The sequence below is a fragment of the Pinus tabuliformis genome, chromosome 1_1 (genome assembly GCF_031772625.1).
Source record: "Pinus tabuliformis cultivar Carrire ecotype Pingquan chromosome 1_1, CPIR1, whole genome shotgun sequence".
NCBI lineage: Eukaryota > Viridiplantae > Streptophyta > Pinopsida > Pinales > Pinaceae > Pinus > Pinus tabuliformis.
Window position 1 is genome coordinate 274,666,556 of NC_142297.1, and position 19,269 is coordinate 274,685,824.

Here is a 19,269-nt window from a genome sequence, read left to right on the forward strand (position 1 = left end):
TGTCAAAGTTAATTTGTACCTTAAAGGGTGTGGCTCTTCCAGAGTAGCTGTTGGAAGTAGATGTGTCGCCCCTGGGTAGCCGGCGAAGGATCTAGGAAAAGTTGCCCATCATCCCGTTCCTTTGTCGCTGGAGGGCCTCTTCGAGCAAGATTTTGATAGGATCCCCTGTCCCCTCATCTTTCTTTTTGTCCACCATGGGAGGTTGTCAGGATTTGTGAGGTTGGTCTTGCAAAAGTTCGACCAGTTCAAGCCGTAACTCCTTATATCCTGAACTCGTTGGGGACATGCAAAGAAAGACAGAGAAAGCGCAGACTGCTCTGATAACACTTATCCAAATTTAAATAGGAATACAACAAATTACATATATAATCTGCTGGGTCCCTATAATACTAGTGATTACCCCATTACTATTGTAGTTGTATCCCTTATTAATATTGTTGTGCCCCTATTGTCCCCATATTGTTATTACTATGCCCCATAGAATCCCTCTATTGTTATTTTTGTGGCTTTATATTATTATTGTTAGGTCGACTGGGTTATATTGTACTACTTAGACTCCTATATATAGAAAGGAGGTTTTGTCATTTGAATCATCAAGGAATCATTTATTTGTGTAATGTAAGGGAGTTTGCCCCCTCGAAGAGGCTGAATTCTAAGGCGTTGATCTATCTTTTCTATCTTTTTGTGAGCTGGTTTCATAACATTTGGTATTAGAGGTTTGGATTCTAGGGTTTCGCTGCTCCAAATAGGTCATCATGGCATTTTCGCTATAACTCTTTTTCTGAGACGTTTCAGAAGCTAAAAAAAAAACTGTTTTAGAAGACGTCACGCCGAACCTCAGGTCCAAATTTTAGAGCTTTTCACGCTATATTTGCAGAGATATGATCTGAGGAAATTGGTCTTTTTGCAAACTCCTGAATTACATTCCAAACAGGTGACCTGGGGAAAATCGTCATAAATTTCTCTCTGAGCATCGGATTGAAATTTCATAAGAAGGTACAGAAAGAGGACGAACTTTAGTTTCTTGTATATATTTTTCAAAGCCAAAGGTTGAAACAGTGACTCGTGGCACATCATACAAGTTCGCTCTACTGAACTAGTCTATAATCAAGTCACTGTGGGAGATTTCACATAACTCTTCCTTGGAGAATCCAATTTGGATCAGACTGGTGGCATTGGAAAGAGGACATAGAGGGCTACTGCAGGTCACAATTTCAGAACTGGATGATTGGAAAGTACAGAGATACATCAGAGGCAATATCGAGCTCCTACAAAGTGAAAAAAGGTGTGTAGATTTTTTTTAATTTTTGCTTAAGCTTGGTTTGAAAATTTATTTTGAAGGAATTCAAAGGGCATAGTAGAGCATTATTATCGGTAACTGATGCCCCGAGGAAAGAAAATGCAAACACCTAGTAAGCAACCTGAAAGCTCTAGCATGACTCATGAAGAAGAGGAAGAAATTCTACATGATATATCAAAATTACAAGACCAAGTGCAACAAATATCACTCTCACAAAAGTTAACAGAAGCTAAGATAAATGGCATGGAATCTAAGATAAAGGGTGTGGAAGCTAAGATGGATGATTTGAAGATAGATTTGAAGACAGATTTGAAGAGAGACATGGCAGATTTGAAGACAAATTTGAAGACAGACATGGTAGAGCTGAAGACAGATTTGAAAAATTTTCTACAAGAAATACTTACTAATGGTGAAAAGGTAGTAAAGGAAACTCATGATGCGAAAAAAAGAAATGTTGATAATGATTTCATAGACTCTAATGTGGGATCAAAGACCCACCATATTCCAAAAGTCGATATGAGGAAGTTTGATGGCAAGGATCCCGCAACATGGATATTACAGATGGAGCAATTTTTCAATCTCAATAATGTGCAAAACACACAAAAGGTACGTATTGCAACTTTATATTTGGAACCAAATTAGTTTGTATGGTATCAATGGCTTTGCTCTCGTAAACAAATTATCACTTGGGAAATTTTTACAGAGGAATTGACATCACATTATGAGGATACAAAAAGCAACACTTTTTTTAGCCAATTGATACGTCTCAAACAAAAGGGTTCAATAATGGAGCACATTGAGGAGTTCCAAAAATTGAACATAAGAGTAAAAAATATTCCAGAGGAGCATAGGATTGATGTGTTCATAGGGACTTTAAAGGATAATATCCAACATGATGTTCACCTTTGGGAACCTTATTCATTAGAGAAGGCATTCAGGTTAGCAAGAAAAATGGAAAGCAAAATTATGGCAACCAGGAAGCATACCACTCACAAGTATAAAGATGGAAGTGTTGTTGCCCCTAGTCTTCCACAACCTATAAGGTTTACACCACAACAATTGGAAGAAAAAAGAGCAAAAGGGCTTTGTTACAGTTGTGAGAGCAAATACACTTAAGGTCATAAGTGTGCTGAGAAGAAATTATTCTACATAGATTGTGAAGAGGAAGAAGAAAAGCAGCAAGAAAGGTCAAAAGAAGAGGATATACTCTAGGAAAAAAGCCTAGATAAAGAAGAAATGAATCCAACCATATCTTGTAATGCATTGGTAGGAATTACCACTCCTCAAACCATCAAGATAGAAGGACAAATCAAGAAGAAAAAGGTAATAGTGTTGATTGATTCAGGAAGTACCCACAATTTTATTCATTGTAAGGTAGCAAAAGAATTGAATTGCTTCTTATATCCAGCACCAGAGTGTCAAGTGATGGTTGAAAATGGAGGAACAATAAATTGCTCTGGAAAGTACCATAATATCAAGCTATCCATGGGATAATATGTATTGACTAGCCCAATGCTTTCCATTCCAATGGGAGGTGCTGATGTTGTACTAGGAGTCCAATGGCTATAATCCTTGGGTACAATAGCTTTTAATTTGCAAGAACTTTTCATGAAATTTTCTATGGAAGGAAAGGAAGTGGAATTAAGGGGTATTGGAGGGAAACCAGGAAAGATTATCAGCTCTAACGGTATGACAAAGCTTCTAAAAAAGGAACAAAGAGGTGTACTTGCACAATTATGTTCGCTAGATGTTTCCACATTGGAACCATGTATTTCTCCAGATATCCAAAAAGTCTTGGACAATCATTCAAAGGTATTTGAGACTCCCAAAGGTCTCCCACCTATTCGTGATCATGATCATGCTATTCATCTGATTCCAGGAAGTGTTCCTCCAAACATCATGCCGTATAGATATCCCTATGCCCAAAAGAGTGAAATTGAACATATGGTTGCAGAAATGCTAGAGGTTGGTATAATTCAACCGAGTCAAAGTTCTTTCTCTACTCGAGTAGTATTGGTGCACAAGAATGATGGATCATGGCGCATGTGTCTGGATTATAGGGAGCTCAACAAGCTCACTATTAAAGATAAGTTTTCCATTCCTGTCATTGATGAATTACTGGATGAATTGCATGGATCAATTTGCTTCACCAAGTTGGATCTTCATTCAGGATATCATCAAATCATAATGAAGACTGAAGACATTCCGAAAACAGTGTTTAGAACTCATAAGTTTCATTATGAATTTTTGGTCATGCCTTTTGGCCTTACCAATGCACCTTCAACATTTCAAGGTTTGATGAATTCCATTTTCAAACCATTCCTTAGAAAATTTGTGTTAGTATTTTTTGATTATATACTATTCTACAGCGAGTCTTGGAAGGATCATGTTGAACATGTTGATAGGGTGCTACAACTATTGGAGGAGAAACAATTATATGCAAAAAGATCCAAATGTTTCTTTGGAGTAAAAGAGGTGGAATATCTGGGTCATATTGTATCTCATGAAGGAGTTAAGGTAGACCCTAGCAAAATTAAAGCCATTAAGGAATGGAAAATCCCCACATCCATAAAGCATCTGCAAGGATTTCTCCAGTTGATAGGGTATTATTGCAAGTTTTTTAAGAATTATGGGAGAATAGCAGCACCTCTAACAACATTATTGAAGAAAGATGCATTTTCATGGACTTCAGAAGCAACAAAGGCCTTCGAACATCTTAAAGAGGCAATGTGCCAAGAACCGGTCTTAGCTACACCAGACTTCACAAAAACCTTTATTGTGGAATGTGATGCTTCAGGAAATGGAATTGGTGTTGTTTTAATGCAATATGAAAGACCCATTGCTTTTGAAAGCCATCCAATCAAGGGAAAGTTTTTACACAAAGCTATTTATGAGAAGGAAATGTTGGCAATACTCCATGCACTTAAGAAATGGTGACCATACCTAATGGGAAGACACTTCAAGGTAAAAGCATATCATGATAGCCTTATACTTTTTAGAACAAAGATTATCCTCTAAAGAGCAACAAAAATGGGTCACAAAGATGTTGGGTTACGACTTTGAAGTCATCTACAAAAAAGGGAAGCAAAATGTGGTGGCATATGCACTCTCAAGAAAGGATGAGGATGTGGAAGCATTGTTGTGCACCATTTCTATTATCCAACCAGATTGGATAAACGAAGCAAGGGAGGAATGTAAGAATGACGAAGAAGTGTGGGCACTTATTCGAAAGTTACAACAATATTCCAGTACGTCTGATACATTTAGCTGGAAAAATGATTCGTTATGGTACAAAGATTGCTTATATCTCTGTAAGAATTCCCAACTAAAACAAAAGATTCTTATAGAATTGCACACTTTTCCCTTAGGAGGGCACTCAGGATTTTTAAAAACTTACCAGGGGGTTAAGAAGGAATTTTTTTGGGATGACCTTAAATCAGATATTCAAAAGTTTGTGGTGGAATGTTTGGTTTGCCAACAAAATAAAGTTGAAACAATTAAGACACCGGGTCTATTACAACCTTTATCCATTCCAAGCCAACATTGGGAGGAGGTTTCAATGGATTTTATCATAGGTTTACCCAAGTCTGAGGGAAAGAGTGTCATCATGGTGGTAGTTGACAGACTTACCAAGTATGCACACTTTTGTGCATTATCACATCCATTTAAAGCCAATACAATTTCTACTGCATTTATGGAATGTGATGCTTCAGGAAATGGAATTGGTGTTGTTTTAATGAAATATGAAAGACCCATTGCTTTTCAAACCCATCCAATCAAGGGAAAGTTTTTACACAAAGCTATTTATGAGAAGGAAATGTTGGCAATACTCCATGCACTTAAGAAATGGTGACCCTACCTAATGGGAAGACACTTCAAGGTAAAAACAGATCATGATAGCCTTATACTTTTTAGAACAAAGATTATCCTCTAAAGAGCAACAAAAGTGGGTCACAAAGATGTTGGGTTACGACTTTGAAATCATCTAAAAAAAAGGGAAGCAAAATGTGGTGGCAGATGCACTCTCAAGAAAGGATGAGGATGTGGAAGCATTGTTGTGCGCCATTTCTATTATCCAACCAGATTGGATAAACGAAGCAAGGGAGGAATGTAAGAATGACGAAGAAGTGTGGGCACTTATTCGAAAGTTACAACAAGATTCCAGTACGTCTGATACATTTAGCTCGAAAAATGATTCGTTATGGTACAAAGATCACTTATATCTCTGTAAGACTTCCCAACTAAAACAAAATATTCTTATAGAATTGCACACTTTTCCCTTAGGAGGGCACTCAGGATTTTTAAAAACTTACCACAGGGTTAAGAAGGAATTTTTTTTGGGATGACCTTAAATCAGATATTCAAAAGTTTGTGATGGAATGTTTGGTTTGCCAACAAAATAAAGTTGAAACAATTAAGACACCGGATCTATTACGACCTTTATCCATTCCAAGCCAACGTTGGGAGGAGGTTTCAATGGATTTTATCACAGGTTTACCCAAGTCTGAGGGAAAGAGTGTCATCATGGTGGTAGTTGACAGACTTACCAAGTATGCACACTTTTGTGCATTATCACATCCATTTAAAGCCAATACAATTTCTACTGCATTTATGGAAACAATTCAAAAGCTACATGGAAACCCAAAGATTATTGTAACTGACAGAGATCCCATTTTCACTCGAAATTTTTGGACAGAATTATTTTCTTGCCTTGGTACTCAGTTAGCTCATAGCTCATCTTATCATCCTCAATCTGATGGGCAAACTGAGATAGTAAACAAATGTTTGGAAGGATATCTTCGTTGCTTTGTATCTGATAAACAGACACAATGGGTCAAATGGTTGCCTCTGGCAGAATGGTGGTATAACACTTCCTTCCATACAGTAACAAAAATGACCCCGTTTATGGCACTTTATGGATATCAGCCACCATCCATCACATCATATTTAAGAGAAAATTCTAAGGTTCAAGTAGTGGAACATCACATCTAACATCAACAACAAGTTCTCCAACTCTTAAAGGATAACCTCGTGTTGGCACAGAATATAATGAAACAACAGGCAGATCAACATCGCAGCGAAAGAAGTTTTGATGTAGGTGATTGGGTATTCCTACGGCTACAACCATATAAGCAAATGTCCCTCAAGCAAGCTAAGAAGGATAATAAATTATCACCAAAGTATTATGGTTTGTACAAGGTGTTGCAAAAGATTGGTACTATGGCATACAAATTGGAGCTTCCTGCAGCTTCTCGATTGCACCAAGTTTTCCATGTTTCATGTTTAAAGAAGGTTATAGGCGACAAGCTCCCAGTTAAAACAATATTGCCAGAACTTGACGAGGAAGGAAAAATTATATTGGAACCGAAATTAGTCACAGAAACAAGAACTCGATAGCTACGAAATCGATCAATTTCGGAGTATCTTATCAAGTAGAAGAACTTATCCGCTGAAGATTCCACATGGGAGGATGAGAATTTTATATAGAAGCATCCCGGACTACTCAAGCGTTGAGGACAACACTTTTTTGAAGGAAAGGGGCATGTTGGGTCCCTATAATACTAGTGATTACCCCATTACTATTGTAGTTGTATCCCTTATTAATATTGTTGTGCCCCTATTGTCCCCATATTGTTATTACTGTGCCCCATAGAATCCCTCTATTGTTATTTTTGTGGCTTTATATTATTATTGTTAGGTCGGCTGGGTTATATTGTACTCCTTAGACTCCTATATATAGAAAGGAGGTTTTTTCATTTGAATCATCAAAGAATCATTTATTTGTGTAATGTAAGGGAGGTTGCCCCCTCGAAGAGGCTGAATTCTAAGGCATTGATCTATCTTTTCTATATTTTTGTGAGCTGGTTTCATAACATAATCATACATACAGAGATGCAACAGAAATAATACTTCATTTCATTACTGTAAAATACTGAAATATGCTTACAAACAAAAATGGAAATAAATTAGCTAGGGTGATGGTAGCTTATCTCTGACAAGAGATGTGGCAGTTACATGCCTCTAAATTGTCTTACAATGAGGCTCAAATTCCTATTTATTGTTGAGAAACAATGGAAAACCCTAAACATCCAAAAACCTAATCCTAGGAGATGAAGCACCAAACTATGGGCCTTGTTTTGGGTAAATTGGTACATCAACTTCCCGGGGTCGTAACTTTGGGATACGATCTCCGTTTGACATGCACAATACCTCATTAGAAATATCTATTCGAGGACTACAACTTTGGGAAGAGCAACATTGGTCCATGGCATGGACCAATGTTGCTCCTAGTTTGCCCAAAAAACATTGTTTAGGGCCTCAAAACGGCTATAGAAGTTTAGGACCCGAAAAACTGCTAAAGATAGTAAATTGTTCAACAATTAAGGAAACTGAAAAATTGATAGGAAAAATGGTGGGGGTCCAAGTGGAATTGGCAGGTGGCCACCAATATCCACCTACATCGGGCTCTACCTGTGGTATTGAAGTATTACTTTAAATTTCCAACCATTCAGTATGCTAATGCTTCTTATTTAGTTAATCCAAAGGGAGAAACCACCATTGAGAAGTGTTTATACTTCTAAAAACTAGTATGACTGTTGAAAATCCATTGAATGAATCACTTCAGCGTTGTCCAATCAGTTGATTCCAACAGTCATTATTCTTAATCGTGCCTTGTCAAATTTTGCTTTATTAATCTCAAAAGGTAAAACATTTCTCATAATGACTATTTACATGCTTTATTATTTTTATGATCATTTCTAACCACTCGTATGATTGATAATTATTTCACTTCACTTCACCAATCAGACTCCTCTGACTACTTCATGCCATATTAATGATGTCATGTGTACTTATCATTTTCCAGTGCTTTGAAGACGAGGACACCCTTTTCTCATTGGAGGGGGGATGTCATGCACTATGATGATATGACAAGATATAATTATCGAACTCCACCATAACTTGTTGATTTGACAAAATATTATTATTGCATTTATACAAAAGTTTTTTCTGATAGAAATCTTTGCATGCGGCTTATCTGTTTCTGTTCAAAACTAAAACTGTGGATTCGAGAAAATTGCATGCAAAATAGTGAATTGTTTACAAGTGAACAACAAGTATGGGGGGCAACTCTATTCGCAGTGAGCCCACACTATTGCAACTAACAGAAGAGGATCGAACAACTCGCAAATGCAGACAATGGTTCAGACAAGATATGCTTGCATGGCTTCCCCATTTTGCATCACTTTCAGCATCAACTCAGCCTACATCAGCTTCAAAAAAATGCCAGTCCATACATGTCATTCCACATTTTTTCGAAGGTAAAACTTGAGGTAAAATAACATAAGTTTCTAATTTATTAAAAATATAGGAGAATTTCATGAAAATCCATTGAGCATTATTTATCATCATTCATTCCACATATTTACCACTTCCCATTTTTTAGAGACATAGAAGCTTTCAGTTTGGGGGAGTGTTACTTTCATTCATTTATTTATTATGACCATGCCATCATCCATCGATCTCCTTATTCATTCTCAAAACCTCCCTTATTCCATGTTGTTTTACACCAAGCATAGATTTCAACAACGATTATAACAACCACCACAATTTGTTTTCTAGTATTGCATAAGGCATGCTAATTCTCCAGTTTGGGGGAGGAATTGTTACACATAATGGATGCTTTCTACTTTATTTCTCATTTAAGGCATACAATTTCATTTTTATATAGTGTATAAATTGATTTGCATATATCTTTAAAACTATGAACCGAATTCTTGTGATTTTTGGATACCAAAGAGGTATCATTAAAATACACAAACCCAGAAAATTTCAAGTTAAATTAGTTTGTAAAATTTTAGAAATTATGCACTGTCACCTACAGCCATTTTGCTTATATCTCATGATCCGTGCATCAAAATGATCTGATTTTTGGATTAGAGACGCATTAATATAGTAGAAATATGCTTGCAAAATTTCAGCAAAATCTGGTTTGTAGTTTTTGAGAAAATGGTTAATGAAGTTTACCATTACTTATATCATATTTTGCTGCAACTTCATATATATCTAGTTGAAAATCAATGTGAAAATTGTTACACCTTCATCAACATTGTTAAAATTAAATATTCATTATTTGAAGGAGAAGTCATTTGTTCCATCAATTTGATGAATTGGGATGAACATTTTTGTATTATAGCTTGGTTAATACAGAGACTTTGGGTTGCATGAGGACATGCAACATCTTCAATTTGGGGGTATGTTGGACCACTAATTTGTCATTATTATTATCACTTTTTAACATCTATTTCATCCATTTCTACCATTCTTTATCTATCATATAATTCCATTTTATAGTTATTTATGCTCTTGTGAGTAAATAATATTTCTTCTCCTTTATTTTTAATAAATTGATTATTATTATGCATGATTTTGTCAATGATGGTTCATTAATGAATTTGTTATAACATCACTCACTATTTTAGCCTCCAAGATCTTTTCCAGATTACAAATTTGATTTCCAACTCATAATCAAATATTCCAACTCAAAAATTCACTAGGATAAGAAGTGACAGTTTTGTGTTACACGTTTCAAACAACTGAAGGCAAATCTTGAAAATCAGAGACATGGGTTTTGTGTAGAACGAGCCAAATTAGTATTGGGATGAGCAGTTTTCCCAAATTCAGCTTGGAATGAGAGAAATGCAAGGTTATGCGAAGATGATTTTCTCAGATTTGTTGTTGTGGCTGTTTTCCAAATTCTTCCAATTGCAATACCAAATTTGACTTGTTCCTGCTGAATGATGATGGGAAAATCTTTCAAATCTAATCTTGTTTATTGAGATTATGTAATCAATCTAAAATTGTAATGGAAATCATTTTATAATCAACTTTGTTGTAACTTCCCTTTACTCTTTGTGTATTTAAATGAAAACAAAGATCAAAGAAAGAGGGGATAATTAGGAGATAGGAGATGGAAAATTATTAGATAGGATGTAGGAGAAGTGATAAGAGATGAGAGATGGCAGATGAACAATTGTTGAATTTGAGGCAAAGCTAAGAGCTTCATTATGTTGTAATTATTTATCTCATATATTTTAATGAAGGAAGCTATCCACTGAGTTCTACATCTGTTACTTGTAATCTGATCTGAATTATTTCTCAAGGCAGAACTGAGTCTTGGATAGTTGGACCCACTACCTTAGACGAGGTGTTTACTTGAACATGTAAATTGGTGTGGTTATGTGTTTGTTTGTTTTAATTTCAATTGTCATTCCTTAAAATAGATTTCCTTTCTTTTAACTAATTTGTTGTTTGCTGCATTTTCGAGATTTGTTATTTCATCCAATTTCTAGATTTCATTTAATTTATTTCTCTAGATTAGCATTTGAATTATGTTGGGTGCAATAGATTAAATTTCCAATTCAACAATGTTTGGTTTAATTTAGCAATGATTCAAGTTGTGTGATTAGCATAATTGTTTTTCTTGTCATTTACTTTCTTCTTTTTAATTTTAGTTTTATTATTCAAGTCTTACATTTTATTTCTTGTTGAATGAGCTTGATAATATAGAACAAAATCATATAGAACCAGCGTTAGTTGTTGGTATTTGTTATGCATATATTTTGCTAATTGCCTTGAAATAAAAAGACGCTCCTCGGGGTGATAATTAATGTTCAAGTGATTAGTTGTGTTTTTATTAAGCAATTAATTTTCCCCAAAAACTGTCTCCCCGATGAAGATCTGAGTTATCTCACATGTTGAATTCATAGAATTAATTGTAATGTAGTGAGCTACCTTACTCAACCTGTCAACCACAACCATGATGAAATCATGCTGATTCGATGTCCTCGACAAACCTATAATGAAGTTCATGGAAATGACATCTCATTTCCATTATGGAATGTAAATTGTAAGTAATAAACCTGCTGGATGCTTACACTATGATTTTACCTACTGACAATCCAAACATCTCGCAACAAACTCAGCCACCTCTTTCTTCAAATTCGGTCAATGTTATAACTTATTAATTGTTGTCAAAGTCTTATGATATCCTAGGTGACCTGAATACGACTTGAAATGAAACTCCCTCAAGGTACGCTTCTTTAGTTGGATCTTCCTTTAGTTGGAGCTGAAGACTTGATGTAATTATTCTTTTTTAAGTAGACAAATATTAAGAAGCGTTCAGTCCTTTTTTACCCAGAGGGGGTTTCCCACCTAAAACTCTTTGTGTCCACTGTCTTGATTATAGTGCATTGTTGAATGATGTTGTTTACGTCTTTTTTCTATCTAATTAAATATTATTGGAGATTAACTCATGCTTTGAAAAGATTAAAAAATTGCTAATTGCTATGAAATATTGATTTACCCCCCTCTCATTATTTCCAACATACTAGGCTACAATATTCTATAACGACCTTTGCAAACGATGCCCATCTATGCTTCACTTCAAAATTCCACCAACATCTCTACATATATACCTTGAAACCATGAGAAGGAAATAATAAAAAATATAAATTTCAATAACCAAAACTCTGTATAATGTCTCCAACACAAAAAATGATCATCAACATACCCTCATAGAAAAACATTCTTAGCCAACTTATGGAGATAAAATAAGGTGCAAGTGCATCAGGCACACCAACCCAAACAAGCATCATATGCATCAAAACATCGAATTGTCCACAAAAATGCCTGGAGAAAACACAACACTCCACGAAGATTTTTTGAAAGCATATTAGCAGCATGAGAACCATCCACCTTTGAACCATAAATAGAATGTCCATAACAAGATTCCTCTATAGTGCATAAAAAGCACAAGATACCAAATTCACCATTGACGAATCCATAAGAAAGGGAGCAAGATCCCAAACAATGCTCAAGATCGCATCAGGTAGACAATAAGCAAAGACTGCCACAAAAAATTTAGCTAAAGGACACATGACCAAAATTGACAACAAGACTTTTAAAGCCCACCATCACTGATCTTGATCTAAGGACATTATAGTAGGGGTTTTCCCATGATTAACTAGAGGATCGGTGAGGTCTCCTAAGGAAAATTCACTTAACAACAGGAAGCCTTCTGCACGAGCCAAGCGAAAGTCCATGATATCCAAACAATACTTGAGATTACAAATAATTCGTTTGACATCCTCTAGTGAGGAAAATATATTATATGTCTCAACTTGTTTGATCTGAAATGGATCATAAATAAAATTGAAGTAGAATTGAATATTTGCCAACAGTGATCTGATTGTTAACTCGATCGCTTAATCTGGAAGACTGAAGGAAAGAAATTGATTTACGACATAATAAAGAACATAAGAAGCATCATTAAACATTAAATTGCAGCAAAGAACAGAGATAGAAGACAACAACCATTGATTATGGAGTTCGTCCCTAATGGACTACATCTTCGGGTCTGCTTTCAAGATGGGCGTCCGTTTGCAAATGATGACCATTACAGTTTGTCACACCATGACAATTTTGCCATGATGAAGAAAACCATCATCGATCTTTGCACCATGAAGACTTAACCACCACCATGAAGAACTGAAGATGAACTAGACTTCCTTGTTGACCTAAACTGATGTAAGATCCTCCTGGATCATTGTTTCTCCTTGAATATCAAGTGTAGCAGAGTGGCCATTTGTTAGTGTAAGGCCAGCTAATCCATAAAATGAAGTCATTTTTTCCTAAATCCGCCAGGGTCTAGAACCCATTTCATTTCCTCCCCCATCACCTCAAGATCTAAGTGATAAGGGCGATCCCCAACCTCTTTACTTTCCAATAGTAAAATCTCCTTCCTAACTTCAAATGAACTACGTCAAAAAAGGTGGCAACTGAGTCATAGGAAAAAGGTCGGCTTCTTTTCGATCTGACATTGCCTCCTCCACCTCTCCTACTACACATCCTCTACCCATGAGGCATGTGTGTAGCAACCAAACAACACTAAGAACAAGAAACACAAAAAACTCTTACCTTCAAAACAAGAAAAGGGGCGATATACACCACCTTGGATTCCAAACCTGAGAACTACCAAATCATCTCCCAAATGCCATACAATAGGAGAAAGTTCAAGCAAATTTTTAATTTCCCTACAACTTAGAGACATGACATAACCCCACAACTGAAAACGAAATTCTTTGAAACATAGTTTGAATTCAAAGAAGCTACGACAACACCCAAAACCCTTAACTATGTCAATTGATACCAAACTATGAGAAAATTAAACAAATTGAACCAAGAAAATTAACCAGGACCACAACACATAAGATGCAAACACAAAAAACTTTAGTGGACCAACACCATGGGTACAATTACAAATTACCTACAAGTCAACAATCGCCTTTAAAGACGACAAAGATAGAAAATTGACCTTCAATAAACCAAGCAAGGAGAATAAAAAGACAAGCTTGCTTAAACCATAACAATAGTCTAGCACAAGAGAAGTGATGAACTTGAAAACTTGCAACAATCTCATCTCAACAATGTTTCACAATCTAATATACACCAGATGACTACAAAATTTATCTTGCCCCTTTGGAAAAACAAGATTAAACAAAAAATATTCACAACTTACAAAACAAAAAAGAAGACAAGAAGCAAACCTTGCCTCTATCACACTAACTTTTTATAATTTAATAAACTATATCGATTTTAATAAATGTAAATTACTATCACTATTATTAATATTAAAATTAAATTAAATAAATAATAATATTCATCTTGTAAGTAATTATATATTTACCTAAGGTCTTAGTTACCCTTAATATTTTATTGGAATAAATAAATATTGGTCTAATATTGATTATTTGACCATTGGGTTTAAAGGATTAGTTATGATATTAGTTATACGATTATTAATAGACCTAGCTTTAACAACCCTAGATTATGGATTTACCTCATGTAACTATTTTCTAGGAATAATAATGGTTTAACAATTTGTTTGGTATTATTAATTATTAGTAGGTATAGATGATTTAATAAACAGATATTATTTTATATAACTTATCATTTTAATGGACCATTTCATTTAAATAATAAATATGTTATATTCTAAAGAACAAGATCTAACTTACCAAGGACCATTAAATAATTATTACACAATTACCTAGTATAACTAAATTCTAAAAATAATAGTAATTGATTACCTTTACTTGTATTTTATATTGGATTAATAATTAAATATTGATTAATTAATATATATTATGAGATACAATTTATTAATGACCATTATAATTAAAATATTAATATTATATTATGATTTTTCTTATTATTTGAGATAATAATAATAATATACCTATTAATTTAAAATTGACAAATGAATTCCTTTATTTACTTAATTAAACTTTTTCGAGAAATATTAGTTAACTAATTGAGTGGTTTGACTTGGATCATTAGGTTAAAAAGTAGCCGTTAGAATTATAGCTGTTGGAGTGTCTGCACACTCTATTTAATCACGCTAAGTTGGATTGGTTCTTCAACTTGTTGGAGTGTCTGCACACTCTATTTAATCACGCTAAGTTGGATTGGTTCTTCAACTTGTCCTGACGATGAACCACACTGGTTGGTTCGAAACGCGTCGACAAAAGATTGATTATGTGATTTTGCCGAAGATTATCTAAACAATAATAATAATAATATAAGTGAGAGCACTATTAAAAGTGACATTAAATTATCTAAAATCGTAATCATATAATTTTTTCAGAATAGGGATTTTTAAGATTATCCTAAAAAGAAAAAGTGAACACAACTCATGAAAATTAAATCAGCTGAAATCGCGATACATGCACACTCGTTAAAATCTCGACCACGAACTTGTTGGGGGTGATTTTTCACGAGTTTCTCATGTGTTCGCAATTATTTGATATTGCAGTGTATATGTATATATGAATTAATTGATAAAGTATAAGATTATGGTTATTAGTTTTGGGTGCTGTGGGACAACCATGATACCATTAACAAGTATAAAAATATATATAATAAAAAAGAAATTGAAAATTTTATTATTTTTAGGGTTAAATAAATTATATATATATAAAATTTAAATGGAATTTAGTTGTTTAAAGTTTTAATGATTTTTCATTATATTTTCTAGTTTTAATTTTTATATTACTCGAAATAAAAGAGATGTTGTAATGCTCCAGTCTGTTATGTAAATATTTTGATTTGTTCAAATAAAAACAAAATTAATAGAATAAAATTAAAATTTATTATTAATGATTTTAGTTGTTTTAAGTTTTGAATGATTTTTCATCATATTTTGTCGTTTAATTTGTCTATTACTTGAAATAAAGAGATGTTGTAATGCTCTAGTCTATCATGTAAATATTTTGATTTGTTCAAATAAAAACAAAATTAATAGAATAAAATTAATAATTTATTATTAATAATCTTGGGTTCTAAATTTTGACAACTCATGATTTTAACAATAGTATTTGTTGATATTTACTATGATAAAACCGATTTAAAGATTTAAGAAAAACTTATTATAAAATGCAAAAGTACTAAATTAGATCCTTATTATAAAATGCATTTAACTTTAAACTTCTTTCTCACACTTTATACATCAAATTTAAAATAAATCTAAACTTATAAATAACTTTTTCATTAATATAATAACTAGCAATTGTCCCAAAAGGTACAAAGAGAGGCCGATAGGATTATTAATTTGGAATGGTAAAATTTAGTAGCAAATATTGCAGAGGGAAATCTAATGATATTAGAGAATGAAATCCCATCCTATTACAAGTAAAACTGAGAAATTTCATATACCACAATACAAGTAAAACTGAAAGCAATCTTGTAGAGTGAAATCCCATCATATTATAAAATGAAATCTCATTATATAGGATTTATTAGGGTCATTACAGAGAAAATTAGCACAAGTGGAGAGCTGATTCAGAAGGTATGACATGGACTCTGTAGAGTGAATCCCCGAATCTTGTAGAGTGAATCTCATCATATTACAGAATGAAATAGAAGTCTAAAGGATTTATCAGAGACATTACAAAGAACACTATCACAATGGAGAGCTGCGTCACAAGGCAAGACATGGATTCTGCTTATTCACCACAGAAACTCTTGTTGTTGAAGATGAGAAGCAGCACAAAAGTAAGCCATTCCACAACTACTACAAACTTACAACAATATTAACATCCAGCAAATATTCTCATCTATGAGGAGCTTTGGGGGCCTATAGATTACAAGAGAATAGCAGAAATTCTTCACTAAACATGTTAGTAGCATACTGATCATCTTGGCGGTTGGAGACAGAACTGGTGTTGAAGCTCTCTTTCCTCACAAACCCTGCAGGAGCTTTCTTGTCATAATTCTGAGTACGAAATTTGACTGTCATTTTCTGCATCTTTCTATTTATATACATTGTTTGAACTCCTGTACAAAATTTCCCACAGAAGAGAAACAAAAGATATTACAATCATATTGTAAGAGAAACAAAAGATATTACAATCATATTGTAAGAGAAATGATCTGGCTACTAACAAATGAAAACCAACATGAAATGATGATTCAAGCACTACAAAGCTAAATTCTAGTTTTTAAAATACATTCTGTATTAACTGCGTGTGGGCATCAGACTGTCCTTGTACAGTGACTTAAGCTATTTGGCTAGCAAGAAATGAAAAGAATTCAAAACAAAGATGTTATTACTAATCAAGTTTGACACAAGAATAGATATGCATATTAAGGGACACAGCCACCTTTAAAGGAAAAGAAACCAATAATACTAAGATCCCCAGATATATATATATATAACAATAGTGTGGAGTTATTTCAACAAGGCTTGTCAAGGTAATCCCAGCTATTGTGGATCATGAGGCATTACTTTAAGAGACAATTACGAGATCAGTTTCAAAGAAGCGTTGTAGGAGATGGATCAAACAACAGAGCAGAACTTTATGCTTTTTGGTAGATTATGAAAATAGCAATAGAGAAAGGTTTAAATTGTCTACAGGTGATAAGAGACTCCAAACACATTGCAAAGAGGTCAAATGGAAATTTCAATCAGGAAAATTTGCAGCTGGCCCATCATTGGACGGAATCAGAGAAGCAAGGAAAATTTCCATGTCATTATCCTTTCAGCACGTCTGCAAGGGATAAATATGAAGGCTGTTATATTGTCCAAGTAAGCACTGAGGATGCAGAACAGATGGATGGAGATGATTGAATACACCATCTGGACCTTCTCATTCAATCTATTTCTAATCAAGCTATTATAGTAATGACCTTTTGGATGGCTGTTTTGGAAGCAGTGTGTTGTAAAATTTCCATGTTTAAGAAACTGATCGTAAGTAGTTTTCTCTGGTGTCTTGAAAAACCTGGAGGATTGCATTAGGTGAAGGCTTTTGAAATTTCTTAAGAGTTCATGTATGGCACAACACACACACATATATATGAGAGCACTGGATTTATCAGAGGGTTGGTGAATGGGAGATTGCTGAAGAAGCTGTGGTCTCTTTCCCAATTTCCCTGTGATCCCAGTTTCTGTGGGAAAACTCTCAACATCCAATAAAGATTGCCAACTACACTCAAGGGAATCAAGTTTTTCTTAAACTCTCAATGAAATTTTGTTTTTTCCTTCTAGCAGAACCCTCTCATTCAGATGTGCTTTTGCATGCTGCAATCTAGAAAAACTTCTTGTCACTTTCATCGTGCCAAAACATGAAGAGTGTAAGTTTCAGACAATAATCACAGACAATAATATAAAAAGATTTTGCAAACAATTTTTGTCACATTTATGAAGCCAAAGCATGAAGACTCTAAGCTTCAGAGAAAATCCCATCTTTCAAATTAAACAACATAACATTACAAAACATGCAAGTCCAGAACATAAATTTTTTTAAACTCACAATTTCATTACTAATAATTGGGCAAAAGAGGGCACATATAGATATATATTAAAGAAAGGGTTGACACGGAAATAAAACAGAAATCTCTGTTTTTAAAGTAGTCTTAAGCATGGAATACAATTCAGATTATTTTTTCTTGATGACTACCGACCCTAAAGAGAGGGGAATTAGTTTAAAAACGTTTTTCCTGCTGGAAACCACATTGAGCTAGCACAGAATCCAAATACCAATTAACTCATAAAGTCACATTTAACTTCAGATACAAGGCATCGCACTAGATATATGGAAGCTTATGTAACAGAAACTACACATAATGATCTGATCTTAGAGAAAAGCACAACTCAGCAAAACATAGTATGTAATTGTACCTCAGCCAAGGAATTGTGCAGATTGAGCTCCTCCTCAGTCGCTTTTTGTAGCTCATTGATTGATGATTTATCATCATCATCATCTGCGCTATCCTCTGCCATGTTGTACCTATATGCAACCCATGAAAGCATCCATTTAGACAGACATTTATATTCAATACAAATCTATGGCTTGGTGTATAAAGAAAGAAAAGTCAACAACCAGAGTCGTAGGTTGCAGTAGAGAAACTGAAGGCCTTGTATGGTTGGGCTGATGAGTCCTCCAGAATTTTTCAGGGCACCGGGAGGACCACCATCCAATGTTACTATTGCACTTGTAAGGTTAAGAGGTAGAGTAGCATTTATGGGTAAAGTAGGTGATGATCCCACTGGTTATCAAATGGTTCTCACAATGAACAAGGAACATGTCCAAACTCGTGGTGTTAAATTTGATCCTTATGCATCCACAACAGTTCCCTACACGAAGGTAACCCGTCGGGAAGGAAAATTAGGAATGGAATGTGTCAAACCATGTGCAAAAGATGGTTTTCACATTTCTGATATTAACACCGACATATTGAAAGAGGTATTCTTATAGTCATCTACACAAAATGTATACTTCTAACTACATGAAGGTAACCCGTCGGGAAGGAAAATTAGGAATGGAATGTGTCAAACCATGTGCAAAAGATGGTTTTCACATTTCTGATATTAACATCGACATATTGAAAGAGGTATTCTTATAGTCATCCAC

At 34.4% G+C, this 19,269-nt stretch overlaps 1 long non-coding RNA gene across 1 annotated transcript; it reads right to left on the reverse strand.

Annotated features, from left to right (window-relative positions):
- Positions 1-16,284: 16,284 nt before the first annotated feature.
- LOC149212598 (uncharacterized) lies at positions 16,285-19,067 on the reverse strand. The gene is made up of 2 exons (XR_016250252.1): positions 18,537-19,067; positions 16,285-16,693 (listed from the first exon to the last, which is right to left on the reverse strand). It is a non-coding gene; the product is annotated as an uncharacterized LOC149212598 (long non-coding RNA).
- Positions 19,068-19,269: the final 202 nt, after the last annotated feature.